At 45.4% G+C, this 17,198-nt stretch overlaps 1 annotated feature.

The window, feature by feature from the left end:
• Positions 1-10,311: 10,311 nt before the first annotated feature.
• Positions 10,312-16,439: a mobile genetic element.
• Positions 16,440-17,198: the final 759 nt, after the last annotated feature.

Genomic DNA, 17,198 nt, shown 5'->3' with positions numbered 1-17,198 from the left:
GCTTATTGAGTGGCTTGTAATGTGTTGATGAGGGGTGGTGGGTGGTTCCTTGGAAGTTGGGAGTTGGTCCTGGATCGGGCATCCGACGTTATTGTTTTATTGTTCGGCCAATGCCAGCGCCCGCTGCCTGGCCCATTGAAACTATGCCCTGTGTGTTCCTGGTTAATTAATTTCTGAACTGACCAACAAAAGCCACCCACCAGGAGTCCCAACGGCTCCTGCCACCATTCCACCTCCGATTAGGACAGACTGATGAAGTGGCGGCTTGGAGAGCTTACACGCAGCTTAGCTGCTCATCTCCGGCTCCGATTTAGTTACAAATTGGCCGTATAAGGTAAACAATCGAAGGGCCTCGAACCTCATATTTAATCAACCTCGGGCGCAGGCCTGGAAATTAGTAAGACTTCCCCTTCATTCGGTTTCAGTATTTCTTGGGCTCCATTTATTGAGTTGCTTCTGACCCAGGGCTATGGGTTTTAATACGGTTCCTGGGTACCTTTTTCCATCTCCTTTGAACAAAACCAAACACCGAAGGGTAAAGCTGAACCAGAACCAGGAGGAAGACCTGGAGGAGGAGGAGCAGAAGCAGGCGGATGGGTCAGTACAAAAGCGCATAAAGTCCAATAAAAAGTGTGCAACAAGGAAAGGCAACAAGAACTATCTTTTCCATAGCCGGCAACTCTCGTTATCTGTTTTCGGGCCTTTCTTTCCGCCATCTCCTTTTTTGCTGCTGCACTACTAATCCAGGCCATGAGCTCTGTCCTGGCCATGCACAGGGCACGGTGGACGGAGGGGACCATCCTTGTTTGCTTTTGGCTTGTTACATTTTGATTAAAAAACGCCCACGCGCATAAGTCGAAGGGGATGTGGGGGGATGCGAGATGGATTGATAAAAGGAGCGGGACGGAGAGCTGCGGACACTTTCGTTCGTACACCCGTAAACTGTCTAGCAATCGAGTCAAATGTTTGACCCCCGAAAAAATCGAAAAACAAAGGGAAAATGTCACAATAGTGCAGTCGACGACAAAAAGCAAATGTTAAGTTCGTAAGGGGCGGCACTTTAAAGTTTTAATTGAACATTTATCAAGTCAATTGGGTATATGTTTTCCACATGAGCTCGAAGGAACTGCAGTCTGACTTTTCATTCTTGTGTTCAGATGGGACATCTTTTAGTGCACCAATTAAAGCCAAAGATGTTTGACCACTAATCACTTACCACCACTTACCATTATCTAAGAAAAAAAACATATTTTGAAAATTCTTTAGAAACAGTTGACTGTGATTTTTGGACCCCACTTCGTCATTTTTGATAAAATTATGGCTTATTTTCCTTGTTAAGTTGGAAAATAGTATTATTTCCCATTCATATTTTTTCATAATTTCTGGCTTATGATTCTCCAACTCCAAGTTAGCAGAATAACACCACTTTGCTCGAAAGTCACAATCCGAGTCCAAACAAAAGATTTATTAAGTTTTTGTCAGCACAGCGTTTTGTTCTTATTTTGAAGATCCTGTCCCAGTTCTTTCGGGCAGTGACTTTTGGATGGAGCACGAAATCCGGCTCATCCCGATCCCAGTTCCCATCCCAGTCCCCAAACCACTAAAGTTGAGCTCCCAATAACTGTGATTGTGTTAATTTAAATGTCAGTCAAGTAATATTTTTGCACACAGCAATGGTGGACGATGGGATCACTACCCGGTACCCCATAACTCCCATGTCTCCACCTACCAGCTCAGTACATTTGGTACGTGCCATTCGAGCATTGTGTGGCATTGGGCGTACGGGACGTAGGCGTGGCTGGGCTAACATCGGATAATCTACGGGAAAAATATTATAAAATTCGTAACAGCTTCAAAGGAAGTGAAAATGTGTTACTTGTTTATGGAGCGAGCGGAGTGTGCGGTGTGTTTTTCTTATTTTTCTGGTCGGGGGATTTCCCCAAGTTAGGCTGAGCAGGGGTCGCCAGCCAAGGGCAAACGCATGTGCAAACGCATGAAATTTCATTGCTTGATTGTCGGCATGAGTGTGCGTATCTGTGTGGCTACATAATTTTGCGCTTCAATTCATCTCCGAGCCGTGCCACACTTAGTTGTTCAGCAGGATGGGGCACCAAGGAGCACCGGGAATCTCACGAGGCCCAGGGAAGTCGACCAGTGAGCTGCCTGCATTCGTTAGGGAAAGCAAATACTTAGCATCAGTCCCAATGGCCAAGGGGAACAAATGGCCCCCTTCCAAGTGCCAAAGCCTAGGTGGCTGCATCTATAATACTTTATCTACTCTTCCAGGGAATAGCAGTTTCGACATACAGTTTGTTAGATGGTTAGAAAAGAGATGACGATCGATTCAAAACAATACAGCACGTCTAATAATGAGGAGAATTAATCAGAAACTCGCATATTTTTTATGACTGAAGTCAATACCTTAGATCAAATTCGAAGAGAAGGACATTTCGTAATTGGAAAAGCTGAGCACATCCGAAGAGTACAACAGAATCAACAATGCCATGGCAATATGCGTCTGTATATAATTTCCGCACTTTACATTGTTAAGGGCAATTGTAGGACAGCTGAGCAGCGCTAAAAGACAGTTCGGGGAAAGCTACTGGGGCAGATGCGGAGGCAGAGTGGTTGGTATCCCGGCGGAGCGGCCCAGGACTCCCCCAGGACGGTGGCGTATGCGTGATTTTTTCATCCGCCTGCTATGCTAATTCAATTTTGTTTGCCTTGTCTACACGCCATGTAATGAGTAGCACAAACAGCGGCAAAAAGATAATGATGGCGATGATGATGTGTTTGCAACTCCCACCCCGGAGCGGCTGCTCGGCCACGTGGCCCGCCCCACCATCGCCATCCCGAGTCACGTGCTCCGGGTCGGACGTCCTGGTCCTGCGTTTGGGCATCTGGCGCACATCATTTTTTAGACGCAAATGCATATTTATTTTTAATTAAAAACTTATTAAAAACTAGTTAAGCATCAACAGCAGCATTTTTAATTACTTTCCACAAAAGCCCGCTCTATCCACCTCCATCGCGCCTTTCCTCCCCAGCACTTCTTGCACTTCTCATCAATGCAAAAGACGTTTGCATAAAGCTCTTCAAATGAAGCGCCCAGCGGAGCATCCTCGACCCCAATAACCCATCCTTTGGCAGCGATCAGCACAGTGAAAAGATGCGATTGGAAAGGTAATACGAAAGGGAAACTGGGATGCTCATCCAAAAAAAAATATTAGTTTTATGTAAAGCAATGGGTTGACATTGGTACTAAAAATCAAAGAGGAATATTTTATATTTAACTGGATTAAATTCTGTTATTATGAATGCAATTAACGACATTATGTACCATTTTCACATGCATATTTAAGACCTAGATGCGAAAGGTAATCTTCTTCTCATGATCAACAAATGACCTCAATCAGACCATCATATAAACGTGTTGATATTATCCTAGATTAGCTTACACATTTAACTACTAATTATAGCACAAAGCTCAGCATGCAAATTGATGTAAATATAAATGATGCTCAAATATTATTTACACTACAGAAGAGCTAACATTTATTTCAAATCCCGATCGCACGGAAATCGAAAAATATGGAACTATCTCTTAACGAGAAATATGAAAGAACTTTGCGTGGCAATCGAACTAGTCAACCGAACATTTACTCTCATCCGTTGGCAATAAATGCGTTCCCTACTGCGATGAGTAGCTTGGACCTCGGAGGGATGACCCTCCTCCGGAACGCAGCCTTGAGTTTTTCCAATGAACCTTTGTCCACTGTGACCCGAGGCTGCTGCGCTGGCCCTATTGACTCCTCGTTGATGGGTCGTCCGGCGTCCGGCGTCCGTCGTTGTGCTCCTCCTGCTGCATAGATTTCATAGATTTCAGTGGTTCAACATTTGCCTTTGGGGGGGGTTGCGTCATCGGTACCCTTCGATCCCGATGCGAACCAATACCCCCGCCCCATTACCCGCTGGCCAAGCGGCCAAATTTGCATTGCTGATATTGAAAGTTTTTTGTTGCTGGCCGCACTTTTCTGCGTCCTCCCACTTTTTTTTGTTGTCTGTGATTTATGTTGGTCCGCTGTGTGGGCGTGGCACGTCTGCATGTTCTGCGGTTGCGTTTTTAAGGCTGACGAGCAGCATCCCCTCCGCGCTCTCTCCGCCGCCTCCTGGTCCTCTTTGCAATTGGAATTCAAAGTCCTTTTTGGTTTGGCAATTTTGTAAGCGAAATTGCCGCTGTCTCGTTTTTCTGCGTTTTCATTTTCGTCGCTGGCTTTTTTTGTGCCGCGCAGTTATTAGAAGAAAATGCTTTCCACTTTTTCCCCCGGTTCGAGGGTCACAGTTGGCCTGGGTTTTTGCCTCTATGAGGAGCGTTCTTCCTGCGCTTCAGCTTCTTTCAAATTTCGTTGGAGTTTTTTTGCGAAGGGTTAACAGGGTTGACATCTTGCGCTGGGAATTCCGGTTTCCGCTGCAGTTTTCTTTGAGCCGATGCGAGTTTTCAAACCTCTTTCCTTTTTTTCCGCACTCTTGTTGCATTTCAGAATTTATAACCATGGAAGAGGTTCTGAAACTTTAAAAATCGTATTGAAAAGGAATCCATTCGCTTTTCATTATTTGGCGATTAGGATTGAAATAAAAAAATAGCAATGGCCAAAGAAATAGCATTATGATTTCTGAGAAAAACTTGAGTTACAAATATTCTTTTCTTTTATAAAATCATGCAGCCACAAAAATTGGTTAATGAAGCAGACAGATGAAACCGGACACAGTAACACATTTGCACTTAGACGCTTCTGGTATTTTATTTGTTTGTGCTTTTTCTACTTGCTTAATTTTCTTATGAAATGTTTGATCAACACTCTTTCATTTCTTTGATCACATGAATGCGGCAGTGTATCAGCAAATGGTTTTCTAAACCTAAATATGTAAATCTTAATAGTCATAGATGAATGGAAACAGTGTATGAATTTATTGTATTGAGTAACAACGTTTTGGTGCTCGGTTATTTTATGTGTCCTGAATCGTTGTGTTTTGCTTGAGAAATACATATATCCTAGTCCCCCCTCCATTCCTTGTAATAATCTGTCCCTGCCTTGCCTTTTTATATGTGCCTCGTCCTAATTCCATTTGTCAGAGCTATAATATTTATGTATCTGGCAATTCAAATGGCCATAAATCAAGCACTTAAATCCCACAGTCCCCTTCCAACCGACCGCACCACGCTCGATATTTATGCTGTACAAAAATATTCGGGACTTTCCGAATCATTCAGATGCTTCTATTGAACTACGAATGCAGAGGATATTATTGTTGAATATAATGCTTGAATAGGACCTTGGCATATTTTTATTGGCGATTTGTGTTGCATAAACTCCGACCCTCATACACATGCAAACTATACGGCTCCATATACTTTTGATGCCACTTGCTGATTTCACAGTTGAAGTGCTGCTAGAAAGCTGGCTGAAATTAAATGGTAAAGTCAGAGGCGAAGGGCCAAAGCGAAGTTTCTCCGCACTCTCGAATATTTTGGCCCACAAACAGCTGACTCTGACTGCTTGTTGGTTTCGCAACAAAAAGCGAAAGCTCACACATAACTCGTCCTTCGCCTTCTGCAACCCACTTTCCATGTGTGAGTTGGTTGTCCTGTCCGTCTGTGCTACAAAAAGGTTTGTGCTACATTTACATTATGGCGCTCCAGCGACAATAACAAAAGCAAACGGCATAATCTACAAGAATAATTGAAGAGTGCGCTTCAAGTACAGAATACAGAATGCCCTATCCGACATTGGCTAACTAGTGTTAATATATTGAGATGTTCTTATCTTAACTTTTTCAGACTATTTACATTTTAAATTGGCTTTTTATTATTTTAACTATTGTATTTTTATTGTGACAAAACTATTGCCAGGAATGTAATGTGTTTTTGCCTGTGGGTAATGAAACCACTCATTATATTCCATCAATCATTCTTATGGTGCGCTTCATCACTACGTGTACTGCCGATTACAGCAATACAAATTATTTCCATCGTGATGAGCCAGTGCAAAAAGGATATCTAATAAGATCCAAATAAGCAGAAGCTTAAATTAAATTCAACAAATTATTCAACAATTTTTTTATTCACGAGGTGTCCCATTAACTGATATGCCCGAAAATCCTGGCAGGGTATCCACAACAAATAGTCGCCTTTGGCTTGGCAGTCATCTCGACTCAGTGTGGTGCACCCTTCACACCTTTCCGTGCCCTTTGCCGCCCCTCGCCCCGTTCAGCCCCTTTTTTTGGCGGGCATTACAAAACTTTTGCCTCGTTTCGGTCCGCAAGTGAGTGCTTGTGTGTGGGCCGGAGTGTGCTTGTGGCAGGCTCAGGGATCGCAGACATACATAATTGAATGCTTGAAAAAGGCAGGCCGACAACAACAGCACGAGCTCCTCCTAACATCCTGGCTATGTGTCTGGCTGTGCTTTGGCCTCCATTTGCAGGCCGCTCCGTTTGCCGTCCTTAGCTGAACGAGCTATGCTGGTGGTGCTGGTGGCGATGGTGGTGGTGGTGGTGCATTGCTTTGGGCCAAAACAAGGAATGTTACAATTATGTTCTCTTCACACTTTTCAGCAATTTATGTTTGGTATGTGGATGGCCATGCCCATTCCCCATCTTGGGCGCCCAGTGCCTTTATTTCCCGCTCCACCGCTTAGCCGCAGCTTGACACTTGAAAATGGGGCCCACAATAATAATAAGGACAGCAACAATGGGCCCTGCTTAGTTGGCCTTCTTTGGACGGCGGCCTTTCGGGCCGTTTGCAATTATATTTTTCCCTCTGGTTAGTTATTGTATTTATGTCGCCTAAAAAACCTTGCAACTTTTGGCCATGATTTATGCCTTTGGAATTGGATTTTCACTCTGCCTAAGCTTTGGTTCCCTTCCCTTCCCATTCCATCACATCTCTTCCCTTCCCACACACAACCCCCCCCCCCCCCCAGCACCATTGTTTCTTGGCCCTTTCTCTCGGCACAATTCTTTTGGCCTGGTCGGCCTCATTTTCGTTTTTGCGGAAGCGCCCTCGTATTCAGCCGGCGTCAACAATAATTCATGACAGGAACACAAGTGGCAACAGTTTGTCAGCAAGGCGTGTGCAGCTTTAAGCTTTTCCGCCACTGGGATTGCCCTTTAAGGCCGCCCAAATCGCTGCGCCAAATGTCTGCCACATGGAATGAAGGAAGCCATACTTCAAAAGAGAATGTGGATGCATTTCTACACTGAAATTAAGAACAGAAGATTTAAGAACAGCTCGTACTCAAAACAAATTATTCAACACTACACATCATCTAGTAAAATGTTGCTCATCCAATGGATTATAATATACTAAACATTAAATTAAGTATACTTAAGAGTAGCTATAAAAACCTAGTGGTCTTGACAGTTTTGTTGCAAAGTAAAAACAAATAATGTCTACTTTGCTTAAGTAAATGCATATTGATTTACAAATATAAATACAAGCAGAATAACTCAAACTTTCGTGTAAGTCGAACTAGTTTGGATGTGTCAATGCACGTGAGTTGTATTCCACAACTCTCAGTCTCAGAAACTAAACTTCTTAGCGGCAGATGTGGCAGTTCGTGTTATGGTAGCTCAACTGTACATCTGCGACTCTGCTCTTTTATTCTTACGTTTCGTAAAGTGGGCTTACCTTGTACCTTGCCTAGACGTATCAGCTGCCCCATTTTGTTTTGAGAAATGCCAGATAGAGTGGGGTGGTGACTGGGCGGGTTCGCTGATGCTCGCCCGACTGCACTGAAACACACAATGGAGTTATTCCAACGGAAAAACACATGCACTTCCGTCGATGTTGACAACGTTATGGCGGGCGTAACTTCTGCGGATTGAGGGGCGACACGGGCTCGGAACCCGAGGTGCACCTATGGCCGGAAAAGCGGATCGGTGCCATCGGCACCAGCAGCAGGCCTCAGCACCCTCGCGAAGCGATGCCATCAGGAGGTGGATGAAGCACCGTGGTGCGGTAATTAAAGCATATGCTGTGACGGCGAATCGAAGAATCGCTACTAGCGCTACTTTAATATGAACAGGGTGGAAAATATTAAATATCTGTGAGTCCGCAGAAATCCTTCTTATAGCATGTTTAGTCGGTACTGAAGTTTGGCGTATAATTGCCAAATAAACGAAATGCCTATTTTAAAGTTTTGCCACGGGTCTAATAATAATAAAAAAGAATGCTCATTTATTCTAGTTTTTGACCTTGTAGAGCGTACAGCTCCTTAAAAGTGCACATATAATACAGATTTCATTCTAGACTAGACTATGTAATTAGTTTAAATAAATAAAATTGATTTTAACATGACAATTAAAAGCAAGTACTATGTGCTCACTAACCTAACCTCCAATATTTAGGACACATTTAAGTCCTCAATCAACATCAAGCCAAAGGACCAAAAAGCAAGTTAAAACCGGAACCATCCTATTTTTGGTTGCATTTTTGAACCATGATACTTAAGTGGGTTACTTCGGTCGTTTGGGATAATTATCCCCGTAAACTGAAGCTCATTAGAGTGGTCTCGGCAGCACCAGCCAAAATCGCTACCTAAAACAGTTTCGTCACTAGCCTGAATCCATGTAAAAACGGGAAGGGGTAACACTCCCTGTAAACACTCCCCATTTCGATCCACCAGAGTGTGGCAACCTTCCCAGTGCAAGGCAGCTCGTAAAATGCAAATAATGCAAGCAGCAAGGGTTCTGCAGAGGGGGATCGGGAGACGGGGCTGAAAATGGAGTGAGTGGAAATCGGGTTGGATGGGGGGGTGGGGCTGCGATATGGTGCGGCAGTGTGACGTGGCCCAGACTATCGCAAACGATGCTAACTGACGACGGCAACTGGCAGTGACTGCCAAAGCTTTTTCTTCCGTTGCCACCCGGTCCCAGTTCAGAGCCCCTCTGCTTTTAGCATTTCTAGTATAACTAGAAGATTTTTCATATTTTCTGGCTTCTGCAGCTCAGCTCCAAAAATGAAACCGAGCATGCAAAACGAGGCGACGAAGATGCAGTCGTCGAAAGTGGTCTGGTGGTGCGGCAAGTGTGAGTGCAGATTAATGGATGTTGATTTTACAAATTCAAATGGCAAAAATATGCAAGCAAGTGTAAAAGATGCCGCGCACCGAGAGAAATTGCTAAGTATTTCAGACTTTAAAAGGTAAAAACAAATAAAGGGATTTTTTAGTAGCTTTAAAATAATATACTCTTTGAAAAGGTTGTTTTGGTAAAAGTCGCTTTTTAAAAGTAATTTGGATACGCAATTAATATGTATCCTTCTAGTTTTATTTTTCAGCGAAATAGTCAAACAAAACAACAATCTGAGTCATGCTTTTATTCCCAGGGTTGTAATTATATATAATAGATTTTTGCCAGTGCAATAGTCAACTGGGATTCGAGGTGGAAACGCGACTGTGACTCCTCTGCATCCGCAACTCGCACTATCTCTCCAGCTCCTGCTCCCCAACTGACATCCCCACCGGTTCCCCTGCTGGAGCTTTCAATTCCGATTCCGAGTCCGATTCCGAGCCCGGATCCGAATCCGGGTCCCACTGCTCCGTGGCAGATCTCTGCCGCGTTTGGCATTGTTGTCGCAAATGCGATAACTTAGCTACCAATATGCGTTGACTGCCAAAAGGGAGTGGGAATTGGGGCTAGGTGCAGTTGAACCGGGTATAGGGACTCCTCCGAATAACTCTCAGCATGTGTGTGTGGGTGGCCAGCAGCATATGCACGGCTGCGTTTGTCAGCGAAGCACAAAAATGAGACAAAGTGACGCAGCCTGCCGGTTCTCATCTTCCCGGTCCAAACGACTTCACCATCCACCAACTCCTTTGCCAGCAACTTGAGCATAGAAATAAATGCGCATTTATGGCTGGCAATTCAAAAGTCTTTAAGATTTTCACATTCCATGCATTGTGTGTCTGCCAGGAACAGCAGTGGGACGAAGCCAGAGCCATTTTTTTATGCACGATACCCTCGCCGTTCGAATTCCGTGGCAGTATCAGTGCTGTATATATTCAAAAGTGCAAATTTTCTCTTCAACACAACTAAGATTAGATTAATATTAATATATGTCGAATCAATCAATGATGACATAATCTAACATATTTTTGCATCTTGTTGAAAGACGATATTTGATACACAGATGTAAAGATTAATGATCTTAGAAGAAAGCTAAGCTCTTACGACATGTTCGTTAAAGTTTTATAATTTCGAACTAAGCAACATTGGAACATATATCAAAAAGCATCGGATTGGAATGAACACTGTTTATAAATAAAACCGCCAGTGTTACTGTTAATTTTCATTTATTGGTTAAGTTCAGACACTTAATATTAATTATTTCGACACCGATGCGTACGTTTTCTCGCAGATCAAAATTGTGACTGACTTCAGCTTTGGCTGTAATCACGCCATACGATTAGTCTAGCATAAGACGTAAACAAGTTACAGTTAGAAGGGAGTTAGAAGTTTGGAAAAGTACTGGGCAAGCTCGCGGACAATTACAGCGGTGCGATGCTTACAGTGATTCCGCTGATAAGCTCCGATGAAGCTGCAGACAAATAAGAATGTAAATAAAGATAAAGGGTGACTTGTTCGCGTATACAGGGTGTCTCGTTCCCAAACATACCGGCCCCCCTGAACGGTTGTTCAGCAGAGAGGCAGTACAGCGATTTTGGCAATTGGGCGTTTGTATAATCCGTGAGCAGTCTTCACTGTAACGACTCGGACCTTGTTGTCGATTCCTGCGTGCACTGCTGTGATGCGGCCAAGAATCCATTTAGAGGGCGGTAGATTGGGCTCCTTGAGTACTACCAGTGTGTCGATCTTCAGATTCTCGGTTTCCAGATGCCACTTTGTCCGCTCATGAAGAGATGTCAGGTATTCCATATGCCACCTTTTCCAAAAGCCTTGAACCATGGCTTGCAGCTGATTCCACCTCTCCAATCGATTGACTTGCATATCCAGACGACAGGGTTCAGGCAATGCAGTATACGGAGATCCAGTCAAAAAATGAGCAGGCGTCAGTGGATCCAAAGAATTATCCCCAGTTGGGCACAGCGGGCGTGAATTCAGGATATCTTCAATTTGGGTCAGGACAGTAGAGAGCTCCTCAAACGTTAAAGCCTTTGATCCAAGTATTCGTTTCATATGGAGTTTAATTGAGCGAACTCCAGCTTCCCACATCCCTCCGAAATGTGGAGCAGACGGGGGTATAAAGTGCCAAGAAATCCCTTCATTGGCAAAGAATCCTGCTAGTTCCTCATCTTTGGCTTGTTGAATGGCCAGACGTCTCATGTCATCCAAAGTTTTCTTGCCTCCATGAAATGTTGTTCCATTATCCGAATACAGGTCAGTAGGCTTCGCTCGGCGGGCAATGAATCGTTGAAAGGCTGCGATGAAAGCCTGTGTAGTTAGCTCACTAACAACCTCGATGTGAAGTGCCTTTGTAGTGAGACACACGAAAATAGAAAACCATGCCTTTCCGATGCGTGGAGTTCTTCCCTTTGATTCCTTGATTGCGATCGGTCCAGCGTAGTCCAGCCCTGTGTGTTGAAAGCAGCGGCTAGCTTGAACTCGAGGAATTGGTAGCTCTCCCATGATCTGGTTGCTTGTGCCCTTTCGTTGAAGAAAACAGGATTTGCATTGGAAGACTGCCTTTCTGACGAGATTGCGGGCTCCCAGAATCCAGTACTGCTGACGAAGATTGGTGAACGTTGCATCAACTCCAGTGTGCAGATAGGAGACATGAAAATGTCGAACCAGGAGTCCAGCTAGTGGTGTATCTTTAGGTATCAGAATCGGGTGCTTGGCGTTATAGTTGAGTGTAGATTGCTCGATTCTCCCACCGACTCGCATTACTCCATAATCATCCAGAAACGGAGAAAACCGGATAAGATGCGATTTAGCGTTAAGCTGGCGTCGATTCTCTAGCTGCTCATATTCTCTGGCAAAGGATTTTTGTTGCACATGTCGAATAAGTCGGCGCTGTGCGTCCAGCAACTCTTCAGACGTAAGGAATGGTGCCGAATTCCTATGATGGGATCGAAGAGTGTGAATAAAGCGATGACAGTAGCTAGATACCCTTATAAGACGCGTCCAGGTTGAGAATTTGTGGATGAGTAACTCGTGTATACTTTCATCAGGAAAGTTATGTAGAGTCGTGGGCTTTATGGCTCGTTCTTCGGTGTTGACATCGAAACTTGAAGATACGCTGAACTTGCTTGTAGAAGGTGGCCACTCAGAGGTGGGTGTGGCCAGCCAAGACGGACCTTTCCACCACAGTCGATGCTCCAGAAGCTTTGACGGATGAAGTCCTCGGGAAGCACAATCTGCAGGATTGTCTTCCGTGCGAACATGGTTCCAGCAGCTACGGGGAAAGTCGCTCAATATCTCAGAAGTTCGGTTGCAGACGTAGGTGTTCCACCGTCGAGGGGGAGCTGAAAGCCAGTGTAGCACAATTTCTGAATCTGTCCAGCAGCTCGTGCTGAAAAGAGGAATTGTTAGTGATGTTTTGACAATAGAAAGCAATCGAGATAGAAGTAACGCAGCGTTTAGCTCCAAACGTGGAATTGATACGGGCTTGATCGGGGCCACCCGTGTTTTGGCGGCAACCAGAGTTACTTGAAAGCTGCATCCAACTGCAACTCGAGCGTAAACTACCGCACCGTAGGCGTGCGAGGATGCGTCGGCGAATCCGTGTAGTTGAACATCTCGAAATGGTGACGCAATATACCGTGGTACTTGGCATTGCGTAAGTGCTGGCAAATCCTCTACTAAGGCTCTCCAGCGCGTACGTAGACTTTCAGGTATGGGGTCGTCCCACTGCAGGACACTTGTCCAGCTTTCTTGGAAGATTAGCTTGAGTAGAACTGTGACCGGCGCTACCAGTCCAAGCGGATCATAAATTCTTGATAGCTGAGACAAGAGTTCTCTTTTCGTCGGAGAAATGGTCGCATCGCATCCCTTTAGGTTGAGATACAGGACGTCCTTCCCAGGGTTCCATTGGATACCAAGAACTTTGACAGGTGAATCCGCAGCTGATTTGTTGAGGAGCTGGATAGGTTCAAAACATCTATCTTCCTCTGGTAATGATTTCAGAAGACGCCAACTATTAGAACTCCATTTGCGTAGCTTGAATTTTCCCTTATCCAAGAGGGCTATAAGCTCGTCCTTGAGAATCATAAGCTCCTCGAATGTGTTGGCGCCTGTCGGGATATCGTCCACATAGGCATCGTGCAGAAGAGCGTGAGCTGCTGCAGGGTATTCATGGCCATGATCGTCGGCAAGTTGCTTTAGAACTCGAACAGCCAGAAATGGTGACGGTGCCAATCCGTAGGTAACCGTCAGCAGGCGAAAATGAAGCAGAGGTTCATTCTCAGTCGTGCGCCAAACAATGCGCTGAAAATTGGTGTGTGGCTTAAAGACTTTAATGCCTCGAAACATCTTTTCGACATCTGCACATAAAACATATTGGTGCTGCCGGAAGCGTAGACAAACGCCAAAAAGATCGCGTTGAATCGGTGGACCAATATGTAGTCTGTCATTGAGCGATACTCCAGAGCTGTCTTTTCCTGATCCATCAAAAACTACACGACATTTGGTAGTCAGACTGTCCAGTTTGATGACAGCGTGGTGCGGCAAATAGAAGCAGGTGTCTGGGGACTCTTCAACCTGAGCCGAGGTCAGTTTTTCCATATGTCCACGTTGCAAGTAGTCGTCCAGGAAAGCTTCGTACTGCTGCTTCAATTCTGGATACCGACGAAATTTGCGTTCCAGCGAGAAGAAGCGATTGATGGCCTGTGGCAAGGTCGAATCAATAGGCGGTGCCTTTTCCTTGAAGGGATACTCGACGACGTACACCCCGTCCGTCGAGCGCTTGTGTGTGGCAGCAAAATGACGCTCTGTGGGATCGCTGGCGTCCAGGAGAGCCTGGTTAGGCTGAATGCTGTCCATCTCCATGAATGAACGAACCATCGTGTCTAGGTCCGCGTGATGAGTAACCGCAGAAGTAGGGTGATCATCGAATGCAGAGTAAGAGCCTGCAAGAATCCAACCAAATACAGTATTGAGAGCGATAGGAAAGTCGTTACCAAAGTGTTTCCGATCTCCTGTGTATAGAGACCAAAGTTGATCCGATCCAACAATGACATCGATTGCTCCAGGTGTGCAGAACGTTGGGTCTGCCAAAGGAAGCTCGCAGATTTGCCTCCACGTAGAGGATGAGGTGTCAATAACTTGGGCAGGAAGTGATGACGTCAGCGAGGTGAGAATGAACGAGACCAATTCGACAGTTTGGCCCGAATGACGAGAGCGCAGCTTGATATGTGCGCGTCCTCGGGTAACGCCCGCGCTGTTGGCGGCGAGACCGAGAATAGAAATCCGTGCGTGCGTTCGACGCACGCCTATTCGCTGAACAAATGATTCCGATGCCAAGGTTATTGTAGATCCAGTGTCCAGGAGCAGCCTGCAGGTTGTAGTGTTTCCCCAGGCGTCGATGACGTCAGCAAGGATGGTTGGCAACAGAGTCTGAGAACCAGCCGCCGGAATATTCTCCAGAGTATGATGCGTAAAGTTGTTTTCCGCGGGAGTCTCGCTTCCCAAGCGATGACCTTCTCGAGCTAGCGGTTGATTGTGGCCAATTGTAGATCCCGCATGTGAGACTGCTGGTCGATCGCGGCTGTCAACACTTGCTGTGTCAATGTTGTTGCCATTTTGAATTGGCTGCGACGAGCCATGAACCAAAGTATGATGCTTGCGGCGGCAGATCCGACAAGTATGCCTCGATGTACAGTTGCCCACCATATGAGCCGGGCTGAGGCAATTGAAACAGAGCTTTCTTGATTTGAGGAAGTCTCGGCGAGATGCAATGTCGAGTGCGATGAATTGAGGACACTTAAACAGTTGGTGATTCTGCTGGCACGATGTGCACTTCGGCTCTTCCCGTCTTGGATGCGTGTCTGCGTGGTGCGTGGTAGCTGCGCGTCGAGCTTGGGTTGATCGAGTTAATTCAAAAGCCTCCAACGTATCGCAGCGTGATGTGAGAAATTTCAAGAATCGGTTGATGGTCACACCTTTTTCCTCGGATTCTGCGCACTGCGCCCAGGCTTGGCGGGTATCGCTATCTAATTTTGAAAGTAGAATGAAAATTAGCCAGGGATCCCTCTCTTCGCAATTAAGAGCTCGTAGACCACGAATAACTTCGTCTGCACCATCGGCAATTTTCCGCACTGTGCCGATATTTGAATTTATAGCACTCGGAAGGCTCATGAAACTGTTTAAGAACGATCGAATAATTAGCGATTGTTTGTTATATCGCTGTTCCAGCCGCTCCCATGCTTCCCGATAGTTGTCATTAGTAACTGGAATATGTTTAACTAATGAAAGCGCGTCTCCGGCAAGGTACGATTTTAAATAATGAAATCGTTGGCAATCCGTCAGGCTCGAATTGGAAGCAATCGATCCAATAAACATGTCCGAAAAATGTTTCCAGTCCTCATAATTTCCAGAAAAAGTCGGAAGTTTAATTCTCTCGAACTGAAAATCGACATGACTTCTCTGGGGTGTGCCTGCGGCTTGAACTGTGGCATCAATACTGTTTGAGGTGACATCCCGTCTCAACTCCTCCAAAGTATTGCTGAGAATAGCGTGTGTAGCATAATGTTTGTCCTCATATGCGTCAAAATCCTCGTCAGGGTTCTCCCAATCGGCTTCCGATTGAAATGCATACAGCTCTTCCGAGAGCCGTACGAACCGCAAATAATTTTCCTGTAGTTGCGCCAGGCGGACAACTATTGTTTGCACTGAGTGAATGTCATCAACAAATTTTAAGGCATTATTATGCGCACGAGTAATTTGGCCTTTGCAGAAGCCCCGTTGTTGAATCACACTCCGCATGGTGGTCGAAAGAAGGGAACGATTCTACACGATGTAGGAATCTATAGATTATCGTTTGCCAAAAAGGCCAATAATCAAAATCAAATGCCCGAACGAAACGCACTTCCGGTTATCCGGCTCGAAGGACCAATTTTTATGTTTATAAATAAAACCGCCAGTGTTACTGTTAATTTTCATTTATTGGTTAAGTTCAGACACTTAATATGAATTATTTCGACACCGATGCGTACGTTTTCTCGCAGATCAAAATTGTGACTGACTTCAGCTTTGGCTGTAATCACGCCATACGATTAGTCTAGCATAAGACGTAAACAAGTTACAGTTAGAAGGGAGTTAGAAGTTTGGAAAAGTACTGGGCAAGCTCGCGGACAATTACAGCGGTGCGATGCTTACAGTGATTCCGCTGATAAGCTCCGATGAAGCTGCAGACAAATAAGAATGTAAATAAAGATAAAGGGTGACTTGTTCGCGTATACAGGGTGTCTCGTTCCCAAACAAACACTAAAAACCATTTAATATATTTTATACGGTAGGACCATATCGTCTTCAAACTAGAAACGAGATGCATCGATTAAAGTGATATTTTGAGTGCTGTCATATCCCTACAGTGGTGATAAAAGGGAACGCATAAGTCGATATCCCTACATCCTTCCGCCCATTGAAAGCTCCATCGCCTGGTGGTGGGGGTGGTGGCACTGCGAAGAGGACTGCGTGCAGTGCACATAAATCGAGATCCGCACCTTCTTGGGCATTGTCAGGATACGAGAGGAAGGCTTCCTTGCCACCGTCTTGGCTGTAGCCCCTGGTTTTGCTGCCTGGGTGCCTGGGAGTTTGGTGGTCCGCCTTGGATTTGGCCCGGCTTGGATGGCGTGGATAGCGCGGATGGCATGGCTTGGCCTGCCTCGCCTTGGTTGGGTTAGATAGCGATAGCGATGGCGATGGTGATAGCGGAGGCAAGTGGCATAACTATGACTAGGAGCGACATTGTGCGATATGATAGCAGGAGCGGGACGCGCTTTTATTGTCGTTGTAAATCGTTGCCGTACGTTTCGGCATTAATAAAAGTTAGCAAATAACTTGACAGACCGAGATAGAGCACGGCGCGAGCGAGACGGCAAGACGAAGAGATGGCCGCAAGTAATTCGGGTTTCGGTTTTCATTTTTATTGTGCTCGTCCCCAAGTTGATTGTTGATGACTGCCTCCAGCTGCCGGGCCAGGCAAAGCTCGTCCTCTGGGATCATCCAGGCACGCGGTT

The sequence above is a fragment of the Drosophila melanogaster genome, chromosome 3L, assembly GCF_000001215.4.
Source record: "Drosophila melanogaster chromosome 3L".
Taxonomy (NCBI): domain Eukaryota; kingdom Metazoa; phylum Arthropoda; class Insecta; order Diptera; family Drosophilidae; genus Drosophila; species Drosophila melanogaster.
The sequence above is the reverse complement of the archived record's forward strand: the minus strand, read 5'-3'. Positions and strand labels throughout refer to the sequence as shown.